The 23,413-nt window shown below is 45.3% G+C and overlaps 1 protein-coding gene across 4 annotated transcripts in view; it reads right to left on the bottom strand.

Moving 5' to 3' along the window:
- Window positions 1-23,413, bottom strand: part of BICRAL (BICRA like chromatin remodeling complex associated protein) — a 121,629-nt gene that overhangs the window by 84,642 nt on the left and 13,574 nt on the right. For all 4 annotated transcript variants that reach the window (XM_063812427.1, XM_016955520.4, XM_054685827.2 and 1 more), the window contains exon 2: window positions 1,321-1,585. The gene's annotated coding sequence lies outside the window, so the exon portion shown is untranslated. The remainder of the gene's footprint in view (window positions 1-1,320; window positions 1,586-23,413) is intronic.

The raw sequence follows: 23,413 nt of genomic DNA, 5'->3' as shown, positions 1-23,413 counted from the left end.
CGACTCGGGGGGGGCGCGAAAAGCATAACGCCCGCGCGCACTCGGCCAAAAATGCGCCGTCCCAGCCGCACATCTCTTCTGGCCGGCGCGGCGAACAGCGCGGGCCTCGCAGGAGACGCCAGGCTGGGCCGCCGGTCCTCCGCGCGGCTGGGGGCTCGGCCGGGCTCGGCCGGACGCGGCCGCGGATCCTCGGCGGTGCTTCGAAAAGGCAGCGAGGCGGCTGGGAAGGGGCAGTCCCGCGGCAGGTGCGCGCCGCCGCCGCGGGCTCGGAGCGGGAGCGGGAACGGGGCCGGGGCGACTCGCCGGCCCCGAGCTCTCCCCGCCGCACCCCGGACCTGCTCTCCTCGCCGCGGCCGCCCGCAGATGCGGCGGGAATGGGGAAGCCAGGATGAAAAATAAACCCCGTCTCCGCCGCCTCCCTCCCCACCCTCTCCCCTCCCCCTCCCCAGACGCGGGGTCCATTTTGCCGAGAAGAAAGAAAATGTGATTCACACCCTAGAGCTTCCGAGAGAGAAAAGAAACGAGGGGGGGAAAACAGAGGGGAGGAGATTGGAAAAGCTTATTTTTCTTCCTCGCCCGCCGTCACTCCAGGCCCTCCCTGCCCCCTGCTCGCGGCCCCGCCGCGCCGTCTTCCCCTCGCCGAGCCCTGCTCCCTCCTTCCCGGCTCCCGGCGGCTCCGGGGGGCGGAAAACACACTCACACTCGCGCACACAACTAATTTTAAACCGGCTCAATCAATGAGTCATTAAAAGGCTTCCCTCCCCTCCCCTCCCCACCACCAACCGCCACGCCACCCCCTTCCCGGGCTCTCCCTCTCCCCGCTCCAGAAATTTGCATCCGCGGAAAAGAAAAAAAAGGAAAAAGAAAGGCGCCGGGCCCCCACCCCGCCGAGGCGCCCCCGGCCCGGCCTCGCCGCCCCCTGCCCGCCTGCGCCCCCGCCCGAGACACTGAACTTGGTCTTCCCGGGGCCCCGGCAGCGCTGGGAAAGGCATAAACACTCGATTCCCCTTTTCTCCGTGTCCATTAAACATCCACCCACCACCACCATCACCCACCCACAAACCCACCCCCCCCCCCCCCAAAAAAAAAAAACACAGCCTTAGCCAATAGCTCTCTGGGCTGAAACCTAATATCCTGGTTTTGGCAACTCGGTGTTTAATTTGCTCCTCTTTCTTTACAGTCTGGAGACAGATCTCCAGCCCCCCCTCCCTCGCTTTTCCCCTCCCCGAAGGAAAGAGGCAGAGGAAGGAGGTTGTGTGTTTTTTTTTTCTCCTTGAAATTTTTATCACAAAATTATAATACACTCAAAGGGAAACTCACCGTCATGAAAAAGCAGTGCCTTGTCAACGGGGTTTCTGCGCCATCGCAACAGGGGCGGCGGCGGCGGCGGCGGCGGGCGCGGGGCGCGGGGCGCGAGCGCGGGAGCTCCCGGCCGAGCGGCGCCGGCCACACGCGCTCCGCTCTCTCTCTCGCTCACCCCCGCGCCGGGCGGCGGGCGCCCGCTCCCCGCGCCCGCCCGGCCTTCATGCTCTGCGCCCGGGCAAACCGCTCGCCTGCTCGTCTACCTCCAAACTTCGGTTCTCGCCTGGCAAAAAATGTGGAGATTAGGATTTTTTTAATTAAAAAAAATTTTTTTTTTTTTTTTTTTGAAAATCAAGCTGCAAGGATGTTCATTCCTGTTTCCTTTGGAATTCTTTTTAACTTCAGAAATGTATTGGTTTATTCAAGAAACAGTTTTATTTGGCTTTAAAAAAATTACTAAGATCCACGAGGTGCGTGCTAATTCTCTTGCAGGCTCTCTCTCCACACACACACACACACACACACACACACACACACCCAGTTTAACTTGACATGGGAAGGGGGGAGATTAAAGACAAAAAAAAAAAACCCTACAAGATTTGTTTAGAACTCTAATTAGAGCAAGCCTCAGTGAATACGTTTTGCATATGCTTTTTAAAAACCAAAACCACTTTTAACTTAGTTATTAGGCAAATAACTGGTTCATCCTAACTTTCAAATGTACTAAGCTTTCCTTTGCAACACTCTTTGTCCGTTCCAAAATTCTTGAAACCTTACCTGTGAAGCCCGTATGTGAACATTAAAAAGGAAAACAAAAACTTCAGTGACTAAAAGGAAGGTGAGGCAGAGTAAATCACTCTCAAAACATTCATTTTCTACTGCCTTCTCTTTATGTAGATGTCTTTTATCTCCATATTTGCGGAATTTTCATTACATAACCCCCTCATTCTTAAAAGAGAGCTAGTCAATCTTTTAACATTCTTTGGTCCAAGTATAACTACCACCCATTTTTAATCTCAAATCTCAAATTGTTGAAACTTCTCTGTAAACCATCTAGTATCCAAAGTATTTAGATTATGTTGCCCAGGCCGGGCGCGGTGGCTCACGCCTGTAATTCCAACACTTTGGGAGGCCGAGGCGAGTGGATCACCTGAGGTCAGCAGTTCGAGACCAGTCTGGACAACATGGTGAAACCCTGTCTCTACTAAAAATACAAAAATTAGCTGGGCGTGGTGGTGGGCTCCTGTAATCCCAGCTACTCGGGAGGCTGAGGCAGGAGAATCGCTTGAACCTGGGAGACAAAGGTTGCAGTGAGCGGAGATCGCGCATTGCACTCTAGCCTGGGCGACACAGCAAGACTCAAACAAAAACAAAAACAAAACAAAACAACAACAAAACAACAACAACAACATTACGTGGCCTGGAGTGGGAGCAGGTGCCTTTGTAGTCTAGGTTAACTACAAATGCCCACAAAATATACTAGGGGTTTTGTTGTATTTTATTTTAAATAAACATCAAGGATAGGTAAAAGGTGAATTGTACAGAATGTAATTCAGGTTTTAAAAAATACATATTAAGCCTAAGAAATGTTATAAATTATTTTAAAATTCATTTGTAATGCATATAGCAATAGGATCCTGCTGATAAACAGAATGCTCAGCTGCTCTGCCTATGGAGTAGCTATTCTCAAATGGCTCAAGCCCATCTCTCCCAGATATTTGGTGAGTTCTCAATAAAACTCTCTCTAGATTAAAATTATTTAAGTGAAATTATTGTATGGCTTCTATATCCCCTTAAGCATTAAAAAAAATGTAATGGTAGTACACCTTTCTTGCATATATAAGGATACTGTAACTGGACTATGTTGCATAAATTAAATCTGTTGGGGCCGGCATACAATGTTGTCATATTCAACACAGAAGATCTTTTTAGTCAGGGTACAGTGGTTCAAGCCTGTAATCCTAGCCCTTTGGGAGGCTGAGGGAGGAGGATCATTTGAGGTTAGAAGTTTGAGACCACACTGGGCAACATGGTGAGAGATCCCATCTCTAAAAAAAAAATTTAAAATTAGCCAGGTATGTGTGGCACATGCCTGTAGTTCCAGCTACTGGGGAGGCTGAGGCAGGACGACTGCTTGAGCCCATAAGTTGGAGGTTGCAGTGAGCTATGGGCAGGCTGACAGAGTGAGACCCTGTCTCTAAAAAATAATAAAAAAGATCTGGCTGGGTGCAGTGGCTCACGCTTGCAATCACTTTGGGAGGCCAAGATGGGAGGATCGCTTGAGGCCAGGAGTTCAAGAGCAGCTTGGTCAACATGGTGAAACCCCGTCTCTACCAAAAATACAAAAATTAGCCAGGCATGGTGGCATGCGCCTGTAGTCCCAGCTACTACAGAGAGGCTGAGGCACGAGAATCGCTTGAGATTGAGCAACAGAGCAAGACTCTGTCTCAAAAAACAAACAAAGAAAAACACTATATCTTTTTCTGGTACTGCCATTCTATCATTCATAATGTATGCTTTATATTTAAATGTGCCTTAAAAATACATTCAGTGATTTAGTATTACACAGTATCATTGAGGTGTTTTCTCAGATATTTTGCTTCAAATGCAGCCAAGGGCTCCTTGGAACAGTAATCTTTGCATATATTAGCATATTTTTCTACACTTGATGGTTGGACCAACCAGTTTTCTAATTGGCTTGGAAAATTTTTTAAACATGTTTTAAGTTGCCTTTGGATTGGCTGGGATGTAATTATAATACCCATTTCTAAGAATTACATTTCAAGAGTCCATATATTATGCATTGCAATTAGGACCAACCAAGCAAGTTTTACAGCTGTTGCTCCACAGCTCCAGTGATATATGTGTGTGTGTGTGTGTGTGTGTGTGTGTGTGTTTTTCTTGAGACAGGATCTCCCTCTGTGACTCAGGCTGGAGTGCAGAGGCATGATCATATCTCACTATAGCCTGGAACTCCTGGGCCCCAGGAATCCTCTAGCCTCAGCCTTCCTAGTAGCTGGGAATATAAGTGCACACCAGCACACTCAGCCAATTTTTTTAGTTTTTTAGAGACGGGTCCAGCCTAACCAACATGGCGAAACCCCATCTCTACCAAAAACACAGAAAAAAAAAAAAAATTAGCCAGGCGTGGTGGCAGGCGCCTGTAATCCCAACTACTCAGGAGGCTGAGGCAGGAGAATTGCTTGAACTCAGGAGGTGGAGGTTGCAGTGAGCCAAGATTGCGCCATTGCACTCCAGCCTGGGCGACAGAGCAAGACTCCGTCCCTCCCCCACCCCGCAAAAAACAAGAGACAGGGTCTTGCTTTGTTGCCCCCTGGGTTTTGAACTCCTGGGATCAAGTGATCCTTCCGTCTCAGCCTCTCAAACTGCTGGCATTACAGGTGTAAGCCACAGTGCTGGGCCCTCCAATAAAATAGTAATGGATTTCTGAAAGCTATCCTCTCAAGTCAGCCAGAATTGCAAGGAAACCGAAATCTGACTTTAAAAAATGACCTAACAAACCTGAATTTATATACTCATAAAGAGCTTAGGGCATTGCAGGCTTTTTTAAGAGAATGTCCAAATACAAGAACATTGACATTTATTGAAGGTCTTCTAAGTGCCACCAGGCACTATGCTAGATACTTATACACATTATCATATGAACTTTCACTCAAACCCGAAGAATAAGGTTTAATTATCTTGATTTTGTAAATGAGGTTCCCAATAGGATAGTTTCAGCAATTTGCCTGGGAACATCAGTCTAATAAGGGCAGACAGGAGAACCAAGTCTGGCTGACCCCAAAACTCACCCTCTGTCAGGCCTGAAAAGGATCTTTGGAACAAGCAGTCTTTGCTGTTTCAATGTTAACATTAGAGTCCAGTGGTGTGGTACAGAGGGGACAACTGTCTAATTAGTAAAGACCTACTTTGAGAATGCCAGTTGTCCAACCTAATTTTAAGTCTGGAGGAGTTTACAAAATACTGGGACACAGTAGGAGAATTTCAGATTCTCCAGGTACAACCAAAATTGTAATTATTTAATAATATGGCAAAACAAAAACAACTTTTTCCCCAGATTATTACAAAACTTCATTTAAATGAGGGATATGCTTTGTATATTAAAATTTAAAATTATAGTTTATATAGACAGGATTTTGGTAGTGAATGTAAGATTAGAAAACTTTTTAAGAGGAAAGTTCTTAAAATGGCTTTACTATATGCAAATAGCTTTAATTGTATTCTCTACAATTTAATTATGTACAATAAAATGGCCACTCCTATGATTCCCATCTGTGTATGTGACTTAGAAAGAAAGGCAACTGGACAGTAAAAAAAAAAGGAGGATGGAAATATAATTGAAATGTTCTAACACATGCTTGGACCTCCAAATAAACAGGCCCAGTGTCCACATAACAATGAAAAGTGAAAGTGTTTTTCTTTTTTTCCCTCCAAATGTTCCCCTTGGTTGGTTAAACATTCTCAGAAGTGGAGAATGAAAATGCTGGAGATTGAGTAGTGATATGCATGACCAGATGTATCCAGATCACAGAAATACCAACACATACCAGAAGAGTTAGTAAGTGTTCTATAGAGTGTTTGTGAAACAAATTTTTTTAAATTATCGGTGTGCATAAATAAGGTATATACTTTTATTTGTACGTATAGACGTACTTATATTCTGAGGTTTAAGTGTACTGGCTCTGTATTCAGACTGACCTGGGTTCAAATTCTAATTTTGTCACTTACCAGGTGTGTGGCTTTGGGCAAGTCATTTCACCACTCAAGGCTTCAACTTCCTCATCTATAAAATGGGGATGATTATAGTACCCACCTCTGAGAGTTATTTTAAGCATTCAGGAACTAGTGTAAAATGTTTAGCATGGTGTCTGAAACATAATGAGAGTTCAATACATTCAACTGTACTGCCTTATTTTAGTTATGTGTCAGGTTAAGCCCTGTGAGATCTTCCCATGTGAATATTCAATGGCAGTCTCCTATGATTCAACTTAATATGTTTCTCTTATGTTCCCTCCTGGATAGGGAGCTCCTCAAGGATGCCAGACCATCATCTGCATACTTAAATTCTCTAAGAGCCTAGCAGAGTTATTTTGTATATAGTTTGCTCACAATCAATGCTTTTGCAATAAAAGCAACATAGCCCAGTCCACAAGATCTACAAGAAATTAGCATATCTCTGTCTAGAGACCCATATATTAAGGGGGTAAAGTAGATCTCCTTAAACCATGTAAAACCATTGCCCAGTTGATTACAGGCAGTACTATACAGCCTAATGGTTTAGAGTTCTCTCTCTCCAGTTTTATCACTGCCATTTTTTAGCCACGTGATTTTGGCCTAGTTTAAAAATTTCTCTCACCTAAGTTTCCTCATCTGTAAAATGGAGATAGTAATAACCTATATCTCAGGTTGGTTGGAGGAGAGTTCAATAATATTAAGTATATAAAACCTTTGCTTTGGCCAGGTACGGTGGCTCATGCCTGTAATCCTAACACTTTGGGAGGCTGAGGCAGGAGGGTCGCTTGAGCCCAGGAGTTTGAGACCAGCCTGGGCAACATGGTCAGATCCCATTTCTACAAAAAATACAAAAATTAGCTGGGCATGGTGGCATGTGCCTGTGGTCCCAGCTACTTGGGAGGCTGGGGTGGGAGGATCACTTGAGTCTGGGAGGTTCAGTCTGTAGTGAGCCATGATCAAGCCACTGCACTCCAGCCTGGGCGACAGAGCAAGACCCTGTCTCAAAAATAAAAAAATAATAATAAAAATAAGGGCCGGGCTCAGTGGCTCATGCCTGTAATCCCAGCACTTTGGGAGGCCAAGGTAGAAGGATCACAAGGTCAGGAGTTCAAGACCAGCCTGGCCAAGAGACCAGCCTGGTCAATATGGTGAAACCCCATCTCTACTAAAAATACAAGAATTAGCCAGGCGTGGTGGCGGGTGCCTGTAATCCCAGCTACTCGGGAGGCTGAGGCAGGAGAATTGCTTGAATCCAGGAAGCAGAGGTTGCAGTGAGCTGAGATTGCACCATTGCACTCCAGCCTGGGTGACAGAGAAAGACTCTGACTCAAAATAAATAAATAAATAAAATAAAAAACCTTTGCTTCAGTGTCCCATATATAGTATTGAATAACAGTTGCCATTATTGTTGTGGTTGTTGTTGTTATTAAAAGTACCGTGGAATTATTTTCAAAGCAATGATAAGCAATTTATTGGAGTGATTACAAATGTTTTCAATACCTTGCCTACATTATTTTATTCAATATATGAATTTAAACACTTCACATCATCCTTGTAGAGGACTAAAGCTATTTGTCTCTATATTAAATGACATGTTTCAAGCTGGTTATTTTCCTTGACAGACTTAAAAAAAATCTGAACTCCTACAAGCTTTCAGTACAAGGATAAGGAATTAATACAATACAGCAGAGCTGTTAATAATAAAAAAAAAAGCATTCAGCACTCCCGCTGGCCTTCCTGTCTTACCCATGTAGACTGTTTCCCCATAGAGTATGTTGAGGGGAGGACAGCCATCAGGTTAGGGGGGCACCACATGCTGCTGGAAGGCATGCCCAGGATGTGCCATTCACTGGCTCCCAGGTCCCCCTGGAATTCTATCAGAACTCTTTAACTCTCCTAAATAGAGCATTCCTTCTATTCCACCTGCTCAGGAGGATGGGGGAGTGGAGAGGAAGTGGAATGGAGGTCACATAATCAGGCTTTAAGGTGCTACTACAAAGCACACTTGGAGCTTGGTGAGAAAGTCAGTCTCTAAGATAGAACACCCATGTAAAGGGACTTGCCCAATAAATGTCAGTGTGCTTTCCGAAAATGAAACTACTAAGAGGTAAAACATCTGAAGAAGGAACTACTCTGGCCGGGCGCAGTGGCTCACGCCTGTGATCCCAGCACTTTGGGAGGCTGAAGCGGGCGGATCACCTGAGGTCAGGATTGTTCAAGACCAGCCTGGCCAACATGGTGAAACCCTGTCGCTACCAAAAATACAAAATTTAGCTGGGTGTGGTGGCATGCACCTGTAATCCCAGCTACTTGAGAGGCTGAGACAGGAGAATCGCTTGAACCTGGGAGGCGGAGGTTGCAGTTAGTTGAGATCGCGCCACTGCACTCCAGCCTGGGCAACAAGAGCAAAACTCTGTCTCAAAAAAAAAAAGGAACCACTCTGAAAAAGATGACTCATAAATATGAGTGGAAGACAAGGAAATAAGTATGTACTAAGCAGGCACCAAGAAATATCCTTGACAATAAAGAAAAAAAAACTATGGGAGTGGAGACACTGTGTGACCCTCACAAGTATTCTGATCACTAAAGAGCCACATTCTTACTTGAGCACTTTTTAGAGCCTGATGAAATACCCTTAGACCATATAATTCTTTCTTTCCTAAATCTTCCGATTACTAGTTCCATTTCCCAGGGACCCTAATACTGTAAAAGTGACACCCTGCGCAAAGGTACAAGTACTCTTATACTCCAAATGTTTATATATCTCTCACTATAAATCATACCAATCAACTACTAGTTAGGTGTATTTATCAATCCTGAGTCAGGTCTAAGACAATCAGGAGGATGTTCAGAGATTGGCAGTCAGAGCAAAGGGCACTGATGCTCTGAAAGGATATTTCGCACGCAGCCTGGTGAAAATGCGATGAGTTACTCCTGCCCCACCACATGCAAGCACCAAAACTCAAGTAATCATCTTCCCTTCTGAATTTGCTCTTCCTCTCTAGTCTCTATGCATGTTTGTAACACCCACCTTTCCCCTAGACCAACCCCTGGATATTTTTCATTTGTCTATGATTCCTCCTCATTCTCCCTCAAACCATGGAGCTGTTGGAGCTCAGAAAAATGATAGCTTGAAAGATGGCACCCTGATATGCTGAACTAAAGAATGGGCCTCAAGGTCTCTCTGACCTCTCCTCCTCCAAACCCCTATCTTTTCAGTCCTCCGTCTCTCTCAAAGCACAGGATGTTCTCTGAAGTTCCCTTAACTACTGGACCCCAAAAGAGAAACAGAATTGCCTTAGGTCTCCTCTCTGAAATCTCATTATTTGTCACAGAAAAGACTGAGAAATGCAATCACATCTGGACGGGTTTTTTCACAAGATAATGTCTGCCTCTCACTCAAATTCCAAAACAATCATTTACAAAATAATTTCTGTCCCCTGAGCCATTTATTCTTCTTAAAAATCATTTGCTACCCTTCAAAATTGCTCTGATCGCTTAAGCCCAGGAGGTCAAAGCTGCAATGGGCCATCATCCCCAAAAACAGGCTGGCCAGCTGGGCGCGGTGGCTCACGCCTGTAATCCCAGCACTTTTGGGAAGCCGAGGCGGATGGGTCACCTGAGGTCAGGAGTTTGAGACCAGCCTGGCCAACATGAAGAAACCCTGTCTCTACTAAAAATACAAAAATTAGCTGGGCGTGGCGGTGGGCGCCTGTAATCCCAGCTACTCGGGATGCTAAGGCATGAGAATCGCTTGAACCCAGGAGGCAGAGGTTGCAGTGAGCTGAGATTGTGCCACTGCACTCTAGCCTGGGTGACAGAGCAAGACTCCGTCTCACACACACAAAAAAAGGCTGGCCAAGGTGGCTCTTGCCTATAATCCCAGTACTTTAGGAGGCCTAGGCTAGAGAACTGCTTGAGCCCAGAAGTTCGAGACCAGCCTGGGCAACATGGCGATGCTTTGTATTTTTTTAATTTTTTTTTTTAATTGCAGCCAGGTGCAGTGGCTCACGACTGTAATCCCAGCACTTTGGGAGGCTGAGGTGGGTGGATCACCTGAGGTCAGGAGTTCAAGACCACCCTGGCCAACATGGCGAAACCTTGTCTCTACAAAAATACAAAAATTAGCTGGGCATGATGGCGGGTGCCTGTAATCCCAGCTACTCAGGAGGCTGAGGCGGAAGAATCCCTTGAACCCAGGAGGCAGAAGTTGCAGTGAGCCGAGATCGTGCCATTGCACTCCAGCCCGGGTGACAGAGCAAGACTCCGTCTCAAAAAAAAAAAAAAAAAATTGCTCCACTCCCCATCTCCCCTTCTTCTGTGAAGAAGGGTACTTAGGCACCTGGACCTCATTGGGTTATTGGGTAATCATTCTCCTGCTATTCCCCCATGCTATACCTGTTAAATATTAAATAAATTGTTATGTCTTTTCTCCTCTTAATCTGTCTACTGCCAGTTCATTTTCAGCAAACTTTCACAGGGCGGAGGTGAAGCTTTCCCTTGGTCCCTACAAAACTCACTTCCAAAATCTCCCTGGAATACCATCCTCCCTCAATGGTAATTCTTTGTCAATTACCATCACCTGAATTCAGGTCCGCCTATTGCTTGGCCTCCCATTGATCTCCTATCCAAATTGCTACAAAGATCATCTTTCTAGATTCTAGAGCTGGTTGTGTCACACCTTCATCAGCACCTCACTGCCTCACTGCCCAGGGATGTTTATTGCAAGTACAGATTCCCAAACCCAAATCCATAACCAGAGAATGGGAATTTCTAGGGCAAGCTGAGAAGTGGTATAGGTACTTTCAAGTGGCTCGGTAATTGGCTCCACCTGCCTCCCCAGGCACATCTCGAGCCAGTCCTCTCCTAGTACCCTGTGGTCCCTTTACAGAGAATACCCTGCCCCTGAACAAACAGATCCAGATTTGGACATATCCTTTCCCATCTGCCTGGAATTCCCTTTTCCTGTGGCACAAGTCCACCATTCTTCAAGGCCCAGCTCCAATGCCACCTCCTCTGGGAAGCCTTCTCCCGTCACCTACCTCAGTGGCTTTCAAACATCTTTGCTTGAGACTCAATCCCAAGAAACACATTTCACACTGTAATTCAGTAGATATATAATTGAAACAAAGGTTTTCGAAAAAAAAATCTAAACCTACTATGGAGGATGCATCTTGATGTATTTCATTCTATATTGTCTTAATTTTTTCAAATGCTGTTAGGCACTTGGTAAAGGACTTCATGATTCACTAATGGAGGTGACCCCATTTGAAAAACATTGCTTAAAATGAGTGAGTCCCTTCTCTATGCACTCTATACACGCCTCTATTACCCACCGATCACTTTACAATAATGATTTGTTTACAGTCTGCCTTCATCCTCCTCCTCCCCTCCCCAGACAGGCACATACCACAACCAAATCAGCATATCTTGTGACAGTTCCACAGCTGTTGACAAATGCAGAAATGCGAATATTGGAGAATAAATACTTTAATTGCTTTTGCTCGTGTCTAATTTTTTTTTCTTTTCTGATTACAATTCACAGCATAGTCTATTGAAGGCTATGCTATTGGAGACTCAGCCTCCCAAGAGGCTGAGCCTGGGAATTATACTAGCTTCAACCCTTCAGTTAACAGCAATTTTTAAAAACAGCCATTGTATCTCAGTACAATTTAACCAAGGTGTTAATTATTCTCTCCCTCAAAAACAAAAACCACATACACGAAAAACCATCAGAAAATATTTTGTCGGGTTGCTAGCCAAGAGAGTGCAAATGTGGGCAAACAAATCTCTTACTTAGATACTTGCAAGCAAATAGTCAAAAACCTCAAAACCCTCCTTCCCTACCACTTCAGACAGGACCCCCCCACCACCCCCCGCCACCCCCACAGGGGTGGGGATGCAGATATAGAGGCCTTTCTATCTGCGCAGCCTGAAGCTCAATTTCTCACTAGGCTGTCCCTAACAACACAAACAAATGAGAAAAGTAGAAAAAACAAAAAGAAACCAGAGCAGCTAAAAAGCATCACGTAATGAAGCCGGGCCGCAAGTTCCGGTGCGAATTGTACCTGTGACGGATGCACGGGCGCAGCGGCGGCCCGCAGGGGGAGGGGTCCTCTTTCTGCAGCACGTGGCGCCAACGACAGGAAACCTGCCTGCAACACCCGCCAACCCTGTACACCGCTCATTTGCAGCGTCGTCATTTGTGTGATGCTAATTTGCTCCATGTCCTTGTAAACGTTCTTACAGATATAAATGAAAATCTACTGCAGGCTTGGGGTGGCCCTGGGCAGGCTAGGAGAGAAGGAGGGACCCAGCAGTCCCCAGGTGTCAGTGAAAAGCTCTGGGAGTCGGAGGACAGAGTAGGCAATCCTGTTCAGAGAGGGGAGGGCCGGGTGCAGTGGCTCACGCCTGTAATCCCAGCACTTTGTAAGGCCGAGGCAGGCGGATCACTTGAGGTCAGGAGTTCGTGGCCAACGTGGTGAAACCCCGTCTCTACTAAAAATACAAAAATTAGCGGGGCGTGGTGGCGGGCACCTGGAATCCCAGCTATTCGGTAGGCTGAGGCAGGAGAATCACTTGAACTCAGGAGGTGGAGGCTACAGTGAGTGGAAATCGCGCCACTGCACTCCAGACTGAAAAAAACAAAAACACTGACCGTGCGGGGTGGCTCATGCCTGTAAACCCAGCACTTTGGGAGGCCGAGGCGGGTGGATCACCTGAGATCAGGAGTTCGAGACCAGCCTGGCCAACATGGTGAAACCCCGTCTCTACTAAAAATACAAAAAATTAGCTGGGTATGGTGGCGGGTGCCTGTAATCCCAGCTACTCTGGAGGCTGAGGGAGGAGAATCGCTTGAACCTGGGAGGCGGAGGTTGCAGTGAGCTGAGATTGCGCCACTGCACTCCAGTCTGGGCAATATGAGCAAGACTCCGTCTCAAAAAAAAAAAAAAAATAATAATAATAATAAAATTAGCCGGGCATGGTAGCACGTGCCTGTAATCTCAGCTACTCGGGAAGCTGAGGCATGAGGATCGCTTGAACCCGAGAGGCGAAGGTTGCAGTGAGCCGAGATCACGCCTCTGCACTCCAGCCTGGGTGACAGAGCAAGACCCTGTCTTAAAAAACAAAAGAAAACAAAAAACTAAGAGAGGGAAGAACAGGAGATACTTTAAAGCTGGGTTTTAAAGAATGACTAAGAGTTCTCCAAATCACATGGGGAAAGGCGGAAGAGAGCTCCTGGTAGAGGAACCTAAGAGAGTGTATGTGGCGAAGTCCTTAAATATAAATGAGGGGGACAGGCAGATGATGAGGGGCTTTGCAGATCATGGAAGGGTGTGGATGATCCGTAGGCCGCTGCTTTCCACATTGCAGGTCACAATGCAGTAGGCTGTGCAAGTCATGAGACTGTGACCAGCTTTTATAAAAAATGAAAGAACCTAGATCAGAAGATACCAGAATACATACAAGCAGTAAGGGTGTAAACTTGGGAAATCTGTTTCAGTTATAAATGTGTCTGTGTATGTATGTACTTGTTTGTAATATAAGTGTATTTCTTACTGTAGTGGTGATCTTTAAGTTTTTGAACAAAAAAAATTCTAGACAAACAGGACACAATACGAAAATGCTATGAACAGATTTGAATTCCATGAGGATAAATGTGGTAGCAGTATGCAAGGTCGGTGGGCAGAGGTGAGGGCTCCGAGCACACATGGTATTGTGTTTGTGTGAGGCTTCTCCAGCCCAGACAGTGAGCTTGATGCTCTAGGACAGAGACTCTGTGTCATGTAGCTCCCAGTCCCGGCACTTGGCACACAGTAGGCACTAAAGGAATGTTTCTTGACCAGATATGGTAACTAACTTCCAAGATGGCCCCTAGCAAGCCTCACCTCCTGGTATTCTCACCTTTGTGCATCCTCCCTCCTAGTGTGTACCAGGGTTGGTTTGGGTGACCAATAGGATAGGGCAGAAGCTTCCCATCTTGGGTGCTCTCTGGATCACTCACTCTGGGAGAAGCTGGCTGCCATGTCATGAGGACACTCAGAGAGTCTATGGACAGACCCATGTGGTGAGGAACTGAAGTCTCCAGCCAATAGCTAATAGCTTAGGCATCCTGCTGGTAGCCAGACCGCCTCACGGGTGAGCTTGGAAACAGATCATCCCCAGCCTACCCTTCACAGGACTGCAGCCCCAGGGGCCAGCTTAACTATAAACTCATGAGAGACCCTGAGACAAAAACACTCAACTAAGCTCTTCTTGCATTCCTGACCCACAGAACTGTGACGTAATAAATGCTTGCTGTTTTAAGCTGCTACATTTTAGGGTGCCTTGTTATATAGTCATAGACAACCAATACACTGGGTTAACATGAAGTCCAGAAACGTTTAAAATATATTAGAGTTACCCATTCTTTACTACCATTTTGTTTTTTCTCAAAGCATCTGTCACATCACATCTTTAGCCTGCTTAGAGAACGACATCTGACCCAACCTGGGCCATTAGGATCCTCTCTTCTGGGTATTAGCACTTGGGACACAGACACTGGGTCAGCTGTGAGGAGCAGACTACAAGGCTAGAAAGCCTAGGGGGCAATGCCACCATTTTGGAGAAGTGGTAATGGGGCCCATGTAAGTGCACGGCCTCAGAAGGACCAGTGATTGGGGTAGAGGGGAAGAAAGCAGATTCTCACTGGGCATGGAGGGGAGAAGGGAGGAGAAAGTGCCTGATTGATATCTGAGCCCCCTGAGGCCTGGCTGGCTTTCTAGCTTTGGAGTTGGAATATTTCCTTTCCTTACAATTATTCCTCATTCTACCTGCTAATCTGAGCAAGCTCACTTTCTTGCAAACCAAAGATCCTGGAATATGCTGGCCAGCTTCTGTCCAGTGCTGGCCAGAGAAGCAGCTCCTCCTTTTGTGACAGGCCAAGTATCTCTCCATAGAGAACAACAACCCACCAAAGATTAAGCTTTAGTATTACTGCTATGTAAAAACTACTATCGATGGGGTAAAAGGTCCTCTCAGACCATCCAACTCCTTTTGCCTTCACTTCACTTTCAGCCAGTAATCTTTTGATTATTAATGGACTTCACTTTTAAAAGTAGTGTTCCGGCCAGCTGACCTAATCATTCCAGTGGTTGGTAAGTTCATGCCCATTATAAATTCACAGATTGACTTTCGAGGACAAATCATTCTTGAGTAACCTCCATTTCATTTCCACTGCTCTCGGTCAAGCCATGTCATTTATCCAGTGAACCATTACAATAGCCTCTCAATGGCACTTCCCCTACTCCAATCCATTCTCTTCACCTTCTTCTAAAACACAAATCTGATGCTTCACTCCCTGCTCTAAACCATCTGACAGGTCCCCAAGCACCCTCAGAATGACTGGCATCTCCAGCCCCATCTTCCACCACGCCTCCTCCATGCTGCTCCAGACTACTCTCCACTCTTGCCATGCGGTGTTATTCCCAAGTTTCTCAATTGGTGTCCACCCAGCTCTGCCTGTGTTCTTCCTGTTGCCTGGTGTTCCTTTCCTATGGACACCTCCCCTGCCTTCCCACTTTTCCTACCCTCCTGTTTCCTCTGTACTTCCATATAACTTCCTTCCTCCTTGATAACACACAGTATGGTCAGCTTGACTAATAATTACTTGTCCTCATGTCTGTCCCTGGATTGTAAGCCTCAAGGAGATGAAGACTACACTTTGTTCATTTTTATACTTCCCTTCTCCCCAGGGCCAACTACAGTAGCTTGCATCAATATGTTAAGCTAACATTTCTTGAGTCTTTACTGTATCAAGCCACCTGGCTGGTGTTGCAGGTAGCAGACACTCAACAAACACCCACTGGATTAAAGTCAGTCAGGGTGGCATGGACAAGTGTTCCCTGGACCTAATGATGTTCAGATGAGATGCCCATCTATCATCTGTGTTTGCAGAGCTGAGACAGCAGAGTTAGACTCATGGTGGCATCCATGGTGAGGCGATGAATGAATCTCAGCCTAGCCTTTTACAAAAAAACTTTTACATGAGGCACAATTTCTCATTTAAAATTAAATGACATTAATTAATAATTAAATGACATAAATAGAAAACAAAAAAAAGCACTGGAATTAATAAGCAAACAGACAAATCCACACACATACAATACAGTTTTTCCTCTTTTTAAACAATTAATTAAATTGACATTCCTCTCTCCTTTCTTTCCCTTTCTTTCTTTGAGACAGAGGCTTAACTCTGTTGCCCAGGCTGGAGTGCAGTGGCACAATCTTGGCTCACTACAACCTCTGCCTCCCAGGTTCAATCTATTCTTCTTCTTCTTTTTTTTTTTTGAGATGGAGTCTCACTCTGTTGCCCAGGCTGGAGTACAGTGGCGCCATCTCAGCTCACTGCAAGCTCCGCCTTCCGGGTTCACGCCATTCTCCTGCCTCAGCCTCGCGAGTAGCTGGGACTACAGACGCCTGCCACCACGCCCGGCTAATTTTTTGTATTTTTAGTAGAGATGAGGTTTCACTGTGTTAGCCAGGATGGTCTCGATCTCCTGACCTCATGATCCGCCCGCCTTGGCCTCCCAAAGTGCTGGGATTACAGGCGTGAGCCACGGCACCCGGCACAATCAATTCTTCTATTTCAGACTCCCGAGTAGCTCGGATTACTGGTGCTTACCACCACACCCAGCTAATTTTTGTATTTTTAGCAGAGATGGGGTTTCACCATGTTGGCCAGGCTGGTCTCAAACTGCTAACCTCAAGTGATCCACCCGCTCGGCCTCCCAAAGTGCTATTACAGGCGTGACCCACTGTGCCAGGCCTCTTTCTCTGTCTTTCTACAATTGCAATTATGACTCACAAGCACATTACAGGATGCTAAGTTTAGGTGAACAAATATTAGAGAATGGCATGGGAGTGGATTCCCCAGTTAGCCAGTTTGCGTGTTTCAGAGCTAAGGCATGTGGGTCAATCCACAGGTGACTTTATTGTAGTTCTTTCAAAAGAGTCAGCATCTACACATGGAGGTAGAAGCAGAATCTGGTCCTGATTTTCCCACTGACGATCCTTGTCCTGGCTCCAACTCTTCATCTCTCTCTCTTACCCCGAAGATTTGTGGGAAAGCCCCAGCTCTGGGCAAACTTGAGACTGATGACACAATCCTAAAGAACTTGACTACTCAGATAATATCAGAGAACTTTACAAAGTCACTCCTAAAGCAATTGATGAAAAAGTACCGGAAGGCTGGGCATGGTGGCTCACATCTGCATTCCCAGCACTTTGGGAAGCTAAGGTGGATGGATAGCTTGAGCCCAGGAGTTCGAGACCACCCTGGGCAAAATCCTGTCTCTACCAGAAATACAAAAATTAGCCAGTCTTATAACCTGGTCTCAAAAGAAATAAATAGAAAACAAAAACAAAAAGCACTGGAATTAGTAGCAAACAAACAAATCCCCACATATACAATATAGTTTTTCCTCTTTTTAAACGATTTCTACACACTAAGTTTCTATCTTCCACAGGCTATATAATCAATCATTATATATTGCCTCAAATCAATGCTCACCCCTACAGGTTCTTAAAAAAAAAGCAGCAAATAATATTGCCTTGATCCCTGACAGCCTGTAGAGCTACCAACAAGAGAGCACCAGGAATCACCCACTTGTACGATACATGAAGTCCTACAGTGGCTCTGGCTTTCTGGGGAACTCACACCTTTATCAAGAGCCTATATTTTCCTTGGCTTATGTTTGCAACACACATTTCACTCAAGCTTCACCTTTCACTTCATCATCATTCTTCAGATGAAAAGAGTTTCTATTACCTGAAGGGAATTACTCTGTGAAGACAAAGAACAGAAAAAAATAGCATGCATGCCATGTTTAAACACATACATGGAGCAGGGGGCGTGGCTTGCTCACTAGCTCAATGACTGTCTCCCTCCCCACAAGCCTCCTAGGATGTACTTGAATTTGCGCCTCAGCAAATTTCAAATTACTACATGTCATGGACCACTGGGATCTCTCCCAGAGAGAACTCCCAATTGTCAGAGCTACAAATCCCTGGCAACATAGCCCTGTTACACATTCACATTCCTAAATGTTTCCTGCTATTATTCTGTCCTCCAAATCAGCCTCTTTCACTGTTTAGCAATAATAATGCAACTTTGTAATAGTTACTTTGTAAAAGCAAACTTTCATTATTATTACCAACTACAGAAGGGAAAAGTCTCTGCAGCACAAATAGGTTCTCACTTGACAAGACATTTCACAGGAGTTGGCTCAGCATGCATAGTTCCTTATTGCTACAGCGTTGTAATGACACAAAGACAGCTCTTTATCCAATTCAACAAACACTTCTGAGCCCCATAAAGTGCAAGGCATCATTTATTCACAAAACTGTTTTTCTAACATTTTTAAAACATAACCTAGGCCGGGCGTGGTCGCTCATGCCTGTAATCCCAGCACTTTGGGAGGCTGAGGCGGGTGGATCACGAGGTCAGGAGATCAAGACCATCCTGGCTAATACGGTAAAATCCCGTCTCTACTAAAAATACAAAAACTTAGCCAGGCGTGGTGGCACACGCCTGTAGTACCAGTTACTCGGGAGGCTGAGGCAGGAGAATGGCATGAACCCGGGAGGCAGAGCTTGCAAGTGAGCTGAGATCGCACCACTGCATTCCAGCCTGGGTGACAAAGCAAGACTCCATCTCAAAAAAACAAACAAACAAAAGACCCCATAACCTATAAAAAGAATACAACCTATCTCTCAAGTCGTGTATGTGTATATATAGAATACAGTTACATAATATAAATCTATATATGCAACACAAAACTCTTTTTTTTTTTTTTTTAAGACAGAGTCTTACTCTGCTGCCCAGGTGCAATCATGGCTCACTGCAGCCTCAACTTCCCAGGCTCAGGTGATCCTCCAACCTCAGCCTCTGGAGTAGCTGGGACTACAGGCACGTGCCACCACACCTGGCTAATTTTTTTTATTTTTGTGGAGACGAGGTTATGCCATGTTGCCTAGGCTGGTCTTGAACTCCTAGGCTCAAGCAATCCTCCCATTCACCTCCGCCTCCCAAAGTGCTGGGATTACAGGTGTGGGCCACTGTGCCCGACAGACATTTTTGGGTTTTTTTTTCGGAAACAAAGTCTTGCTCTGTCGCCCAGGCTGGAGTACAGTGGCATGATCTTGGCTCACTGCAACCTCTGCCTCCCGGGTTCAAGTGATTCTCCTGCCTCAGCCTCTCGAGTAGCTGGGACTACAGGCGCGTGCCACCACACCCGGCTAATTTTTGTATTTTTAGTAGAGACAGGGTTTCACCATGTTGGCCAGGCTGGTCTTGAACTCCTGACCTCAGGTGATCCGCCCGCCTCAGCCTCCCAAAGTGCTGGGATTACAGGTGTGAGCCACTGTGCCCAGCCTCGGCAGACATTTAATATGCTATTTTCTTTTGTCTTTTTTTTTTTTTTTTAATGCACTAAATGCATTTCATGACCTCACTGGCTTGGTACCTGCATTTTGAAAACGCTCGTTTTTTTTGTTTGTTTTTTGTTTTTTTCTGAGACAGAGTCTCACTCTGTTGCTCAGGCTGGAGTGCAGTGGTGTAATCTTGGCTCACTGCAACCTCCACCTCCCGGGTTGAAGTGATTCTCTTGCCTTAGCCTCCCAAGTACCTGGGATTACGGGCACATGCCACCATGCCCAGCTAATTTTTACATTTTTAGTAGAGATGGGGTTTCACCATGTCAGCCAGGCTGGTCTTGAACTCCTGACCTCAAGTGATCCACTTGCCTTAGCCTCCCAAAGTGCTGAAATTACAGGTGTGAGCCACCGCACCCAGCTGAAAACACTGGTTTGTAGTATTTCAAGAAAAGCGGCACATCATAGCAAACAATAAAATCCTACCTAAAGAAGATAACCTTAAAAATTCTAGGCAGAAGAATAATTTTTTGCTTCTTATTTAACTTTCAACTGCCAGGACATTTTAAAAGTATTTGAACTCAATGAATGAGCATTTATATAAAAGCTTTTAAACGATCTCCAAATCTTTATCCTTTATCCTGAAGAACCTGAGACAGAAAAAGTAATCCTCTTCCCAATCTGTATTAAAGACTTACATCTGTGTCTTTTAAGAAATCTTAAACCTGTTCTTGCTTCAAATGATTACCCTCCTGGCAAGATTACCATGAAGATTAAATGAGATAATATAAGTGAAGTACCTCGTGGTTCCTGCTATGATTCAGGTTATTGGGTTATCTTTTCTTGAAAATGCTTGATCTGTTTGACCTTTGGGCTCATTCACCCAGAGAATCTGTTCTACTGGGCAATAAAAGGCAGAGGCTCCCTCGAGGAGTTTACTAGCTCTATCAGTAAGAATAAATATCATTACAATCTAAGGTTCAAGAGTGCCAGGCTATTTCATTTATTCATTCAATAGATTTTTTTCTTTTTTTTTGAGACAGAGTCTCACTCTGTTACCCAAGCTGGAGTGCAGTGGGTATGATCACGGCTCACAGCAGCCTCGACCTCCCAGGCTCAAGCAATCCTCTGCCTCAGTCACCTGGGTAGCTGCGACTACAGGCGTGTACCACCACACCCGGCTTAAGTTATTTTACTGTTAGTAGAGACGAAGTATCATTGTTGCCCAGGCTGGTCTTGAACTCCTAGGCTCAAGGAATAAGTGCTGGGATTATAGGTGTGTCTACCACACCCAGCTAGATAATTATTGGGTGCCTCACATGCCAGGCATGATGCCATAAACTGGGATTATGGGGTGTAAAAAATAGGAGACACAAGCACATCCCTCCAGGAACTTACAATTAAATACTTAGCCTTTGTGAAGACACCTCATATACCACTAATATTACATAACACGCAAGTGTTTTACATGCCCTTATCTGTAAAGTGAGATAAGATTAGATTAGTGGTTCCCAAAAGTGAAGATTTCACAGATAGCGAAGCTTTCATAAAAGAAATGCTTTAAAAAAAGTTTTTAAAACTGTCATTGAAATCACTATATATCTTTATCTTTTCCTTTCATTACAAGCCAGTTAAATTTTGTCCTGGCATTAAAGGAACCCTCAGAGTTTGCCCAGCTCTGTCTTTCTAGGATTCTTTGGGGCCTTTTTGTTTTGTTTTTTCCTGGCATTATTTACATGTAAATTCTGCCCAACTATTCCCCAGCATTGCAGAAAGGCCAGAGACCTATTCATAAGGGAATCAATAAAGGGCCCTTTCCAAGAAAGTCATAGAGTACAAAGCAAATTCGGCTCCACCACTGACCTTAAGGACTGGGAACTGCAAAAGAACAAAAGTATAAAAGGTCGTGGTGACTGGAAGGCAGAAGGACCTGGCATTTTTGAGGAGCTACTGTAGGCCTGGACCAATACTTGGTACTTTTCCATACTGTAAGCACTTTATTTAACATCACGATAATCCTGAAAGAAGTACGTATTTCTTTTCTTTTTTTTTTTTTGAGACAAGGTCACCCAGGATAGAGTGCAGTGGTGCAATCATGGCTCGCTGAAGCCTCGACCTCCTGGGCTCAAGTCATCCTCCGATCTCAGCCTTCTGTGTAGCTAGGACTACAGGCCTGTGCCACCATGTCTCGCTATTTTTTTTGGTATTTTTTATAGAGATGGCAGGGTCTCACCATGTTGTCCAGGCTGGTCTTGAACTCCTGGGCTCAAGTGATCCTCCTGCCTCAGCCTCCCAAAGTTCTGGGACTACAAGTATGAGCCACTGTGCCCAGCCAAGAAGTAAATATTTCTTTCTTTTTAAAAATTATCTCATGCAACAGATGAAAGAAGTATATATTTCTTTATCTGCACTTTGTAGTTGAAAGAAACCAAGCTCAGAGAGGTTAAATATCATTTCCAATGTCACAGAGCTAGTATTGCACAACTAATCAGAATTTATTTATTTATTTATTTATTGCACTCCAGCTCTGCTGCCCAGGCTGGATTGCAGTGGTGCAACCTCAGCTCACTGCAACCTCCACCTCCCAAGTTCAAGTGATCCTCCACCTCCCAAGTAGCTGGGATTACAGGTGCGTGCCACCATGCCCAGCTAATTTTTCTACTTTTAGTAGAGATGGGGGTTTCACCACATTGGCCAGGCTGGTCTCGAACTCCTGGCCTCAGGTGATCCGCCAGCCTCAGCCTCCCAAACTGCTGGGATTACGGGCGTGAGCCACCGTGCCCTATCAACTAATCAGAATTTAAACTCAGATCTGTTCACTTATTAGCACCACTACATCTCACTGATAGGAAGAGACATGAGAGAACAGGTGCAGAAAAGTTTTAAGAGATTTAAGTACCTTTTTTTTTATTTGAGACAGAGTCTCACTCTATCACCCAGGCTGAAATGCAGTGGCGTGATCTCGGCTGACTGCAACCTCCACCTCCCAGGTTCAAGCAATTCTCGTGCCTCAGCCTCCCAAGTAGCTGGGATTACAGGCGCCAGCCAGCATGCCCAGCTAATTTTAGTACTTTTGGTAGAGATCGGGTTTCGCCATGTTGGCTAGGCTGGTCTCCAACTCCTGGCGTCAAGTGATCCACCTGCCTCTACCTCCCAAATTGCTGGGATTATAGATGGGAGCCCCAAGCCTGGTCTTATGTACCTTTTGACAAGAAAGTAATTTAAAAGCAGTCGGACACAGTGGCTCATGCCTGTAATCCCAGCTCTCTGGGAGGCTGAGATGAGCAGATTGCTTGAGCCCAGGAGTTCGAGACCAGCCTGGGCAACATAGCAAGACCTTGCCTCTAATAATAATAATAATAGTAATAATAATAATAATGTTGAAACCACATTCAAAAGGCAATTTATACAGCTGACAATATATTACTCTCTCTTAGAGTCAACAGCTAAGGCACCTACCTCTTTAACTAGGACTCTTTCCTGATCAGCTCAGCAAATATCCCTTGCCCCTGGACTCCTTTCCCTTACTCTAGAAATGAGAACAAGTCCCCTGACCCACTTCTTTTTTTTTTTTTTTTTTTTTTTTTTAGTAGTAGAGATGGGATTTCTTCATGTTGGTCAGGCTGGTCTCGAACTCCTGACCTCAGGTGATCCGCGTGCCTCGGCCTCCCAATTTTTTTTTTGTTTTGAGATGGAGTTTTGCTCTTGTTGCCCAGGCTGGAGTGCAATGGTGCAATCTCAGCTCACCGCAACCTCAGCTCACCGCAACCTCCGCCTCCCAGGTTCAGTGATTCTCCTGCCTCAGCCTCCTGAGTAGCTGGGATTACAGGTGTGCACCATCATGCCTGGCTAATTTTTGCATTTTTAGTACAGACGGGCTTTCACCATGTTAGTCAGGCCGGTCTCGAACTCCTGACCTCAAGTGATCCACCCACCCCGGCCT

Source organism: Pan troglodytes, chromosome 5 (genome assembly GCF_028858775.2).
Source record: "Pan troglodytes isolate AG18354 chromosome 5, NHGRI_mPanTro3-v2.0_pri, whole genome shotgun sequence".
NCBI lineage: Eukaryota > Metazoa > Chordata > Mammalia > Primates > Hominidae > Pan > Pan troglodytes.
The sequence above is the reverse complement of the archived record's forward strand: the minus strand, read 5'-3'. Positions and strand labels throughout refer to the sequence as shown.